Here is a 3,761-nt window from a genome sequence, read left to right as displayed (position 1 = left end):
TGGTGTTTCAAGAAAGGGCATGTAACAATATCAAAGCTCATATGACTTAAGTGATTCTCCATTAATAAAATATATATCTTTAAAATTACAAGTATAAGTTATTTTTAAGGCCTGTGTAAATGAGAAGGCTAAGGTTTCATTTGTTTTACTGTAAATTTTCTTTTTAAGTTCATAATAGCATTTTCTTGTGGGGTTTACATGACTCGTTCCTCAGAATTCCCATCTAATGAGGCGTGCACTATTTTCGTGTTCCGTATTGAATTTACCTGGAGTACTTAGCATAGGCGATTAAGAGGAGTTACATATGTGATTTAGAACACTGCCCAGTACATAAGATACACAATAAATGTTGGCCATTATTATTTTTATCACTTACTGGAAGAACCTTAACAAATAACTTGTTTTTGACCCTTAATGTTCTCCTTGTTATAATTAGAGATAATGCCTTTTTCAGAGGGCTATTGTGAGAATCAGATGGTATACTATGTGAAAATGTTTTGTAAACCAAAGTGCATCCTACACATACACTACTAAGGCCTTGCTGCTGAGGTTTCCGTTTCACTGGTCATTAACTTTATTTTTAAAAGTGATGTTTCTCCCAAAAAAAAAAAAAGTTGTTTCTGAAAGAAAAGACTTTAAAGGACGGAGGGGCATCAGCGACCTCAGGAGCAGTGAAGGTGGCTGGAGGCAATAAAATGGATGCAGTAATCAAAAAGTAACCATTAAGATTAAATACGCATCTGAGAAACAGCGATCGAATTATGCCCAAGCACCGGAAGGCTCCCGCACGTGTGTGCACATTGGTGGCTTTCTAAGACTCGGCCTGCGCCTCTTCACTTAGGATGTGCTCTGCTGCTGTAACTCAGCTTTCCAGATCTCTGCTATTCATCGCTTGGGTTCCGTATAAACTAGGTCTGTCCTCCCAGGGTTTTCTCCAAACCCGCCTGCGTCCCCGGCAGGAAGAACAAATGGCATTTTCAGTGCCCTACTGTAGACGGAAGGGGACCTACTCTGCCTATTTCTGTCCCGCCAAGGCCTGGCCTCGTGTCTGCCACCGAAGAGGCGCCCAATAAAACGTTTAGTCTTTGAAGAAATAACTTAAAAGTTGAGAGGGTGCTTCAGCCTGGGGTTGACGGGGGAGGACGCCCAGGACACGTTATTTAAGAGTCATGCTGGGGGTGGCAGGGGTGAACGTTCTTCCACCGCGGGCACCGAGCCACTGCGCGCGGCGAATCCCGCGGGAAGATCCGCACCTCGCCAGCGCGGGGCGTGGCCCAGCCCCTGGGGGCGTGGCTGGAGGCGCAGGGGCGTGGCGCGACCCGCGGGGGTTTCCGCACCGGGGGCGCGTCCGGCGGGGGCGTAGGAGGAGCTTCCGCTGCGAGGGGGCGGGGCCGACGCGCTGAGCCCTCTGACGGCCCCAGCCAGGGAATTTCAATTTGAAACCTAGAGGAGGGCAGAGACAGACGCGGCAGCCGTGCGGCCGGGGCTCGAAACGGGACGGGTCCCCGCGTCGACCGAGCTTCCGAGGTGCGCGTCGGGGTAAGAAGGTGTGGGGACTGCAGAATGGCGGGCCTGGGGTGACGGAGCCTGGGCCGAGCGCCTCGTTCCTGCCAAGCTGCAGGGGCGGCTCTGATTTCTCCTCGAGCTGCAGCTGGGAAGCCGATCCCAGGCAGGAAGCTGTGGCGGGACGGTCCCACCGAGTGGGGGTTGGGGGGCCGAGCGGCGTCTTGGGGATTTTCGGCGGCTCCTTCCTGCCTTTTTCGTTCCCTCCCCGCCAGACCCGACTCTTACTTTGCGGTCTGGGTGCTGTTGCCCCAGGCCGGCTCCAGGCTTCCCCGCCCCGCGGCCGTTTCCTCCTCTCCCCTCCCCGGCGGCGGACCAGACGGGAGGGATAGGGGCTTGGTGAGGACCGCGCCGCCTGGGCCCGGCGCCGTGGCCCCTGGGTCGCGCGTCTGGGACCCCGCGGAGTAGCCGGCGGAGGCTTCGGGCTCCATCCCGGGCGCGGGCCGCGGCGCGCGAGCGGCTCCCGGGATGGAGCGGCCGCCCGCCCTCGGCGCCGCGCGATGTGCTCGAGGGCTCCGGGCTGGCGGCCTCGGCGCTCCCCTTCGGGAGAGTGGTTTGGGGAGGAGGAACCTCGGCGGGCACGCCGCGTTTCCGAGGCCCACGTCGGCCCGGGGCGCGTGTGTGGGCGGCGTGGGCCCGCGGGCAGCCCGGGGAGGGCGGTGTCCGGGGTCAGCAGCAGCTGCGACCCCAGCGTCCGCGCGCCTGTGTCCCCATTGCCCCGGGAACCGTCCGGGGCAGCGCGGCTGGCGGCTGGGCAGCTGCGGTGCGGGGCGCGCGTTATGTGCTCACATCTTCCCGTTCCTCCACCCACCCGGATCGCTTGCTTTTCTCCTCCTGGGGGCCGGGTAGAAGCGTTTCCAGGTGAGCCAGAGACTAAGCCTGCGAGAGGGAAGGGTGGTCGCACTTGCCCCTCGGGGGCACTGGCTCTTGGGCGTCTGTGGACCCCTACCGCGGAGACACTGCCCTCAGTTATCTGGATGCCTGGGATGGAACGTCCATCATTAGGCAATTCTATATTGGTGACCTCCCTTGAGGTCAAGGATTTTTGGTCCCGTGAGTAGAAGTCCTGCCTAAATTCTTAATTTTGGGGCGAGGGTCTCTGAACAGATCTAGGACGCCATTTACATATCTGCACTCCCGTAAGCACCACTGCTGCCCCTGTTTTTAAGAGCCCTGGTAGTGGAATCGAGAGGAGCTGTGGATCTATTTTCCCTTTTCCGCATCACATCCTTTCCCACAGTACCTTGAACTCGAACATTTGAAACGCCATGTGCATGCTGTGTCTAGAAGCTTTTAAAAAAATGGCTTTCGTGGTCTTTCCTTCATTCCTGTTTCTGTTGCCTTTTTATTCTTATTCTTGTTTTTGCGCCTTTCTCACCATAACTCATTTCTATTTTCTCATATCAATTTATAAACCTGTAGAGAGAATTAGCATCGTCATAGGTGTCCTATTTCCCCCAGCGTTTTGTGCGTGAGAGAAACTGAGGCAGTTTCTTGGCCACGAGGACTGTGCGTTTAGAATTCTAAGGCTTGAAACAGTTTCTACTGGGAAACAAGTAGTGCTTAATCCTTTCAGGCTCATTGCTGTGAGAAATCCCTGGATTGCTGATGCAGCCCTTGATGGGGCTGCTTGGCAGTGCAATCTTGAATTGTGATAAGGGCCAAATGAGTACATCCATCAGGATGCGAGTTTGACACAACTTTTAAAGAGCTAGGCTTTTGTCACCTGTAGGTTCTAGTTATCATTTCTATAGTTAAATTTGAGAAGCACAATCGGACATCCTATAATCTTATTCTTTAGAGGATCCTGGAGAACTGGTAATGATTTGGAACAATGTGCTGGATTTAGGACTAATTTAATCTTACCCAGTCTCATTGGGCAGAATTCCCACTGAAGTCAGTAATGGTCTTGTGTGCAGAAGGGTGGCCGAAAACAACAGGCTGCTCATTTACAGGAATGGGAGGGGGCTGTTTCTGGCCTCTTTAAGACCTAGCCAGCCCTAACAGTTATTTAATCTTTTACCCCCTAGTCCAAGTACTTGTGTGATTGAATTGAGCAACTAACCCTAGGCTCTTGAGAGCTGTCTAAATTGGATGAGGCTCACTGACAAAGATAAAAGCGATTAAAGAAAAAGTCACAAGTCAAAGGTAGAATCTCAGCAAAAACATTACTAACTTGTGGAAGAAGACAGCTATGT

At 53.3% G+C, this 3,761-nt stretch overlaps 1 protein-coding gene across 1 annotated transcript in view; it reads left to right on the top strand.

The window, feature by feature from the left end:
* The first annotated feature begins 1,470 nt into the window (after positions 1-1,470).
* EPB41L2 (erythrocyte membrane protein band 4.1 like 2) overlaps positions 1,471-3,761 on the top strand; it is a 235,655-nt gene continuing 233,364 nt past the window's right edge. Inside the window, exon 1 of the mRNA XM_030886731.2 lies at positions 1,471-1,539. The gene's annotated coding sequence lies outside the window, so the exon portion shown is untranslated. The remainder of the gene's footprint in view (positions 1,540-3,761) is intronic.

This window comes from Echinops telfairi, unplaced genomic scaffold (genome assembly GCF_000313985.2).
Source record: "Echinops telfairi isolate 266 unplaced genomic scaffold, ASM31398v2 ScPeMD7_3533;HRSCAF=4204_0, whole genome shotgun sequence".
Taxonomy (NCBI): Eukaryota; Metazoa; Chordata; class Mammalia; order Afrosoricida; family Tenrecidae; genus Echinops; species Echinops telfairi.
Note: the sequence above shows the minus strand (reverse complement) of the source record. Positions and strands in the feature narration are given on the sequence as shown.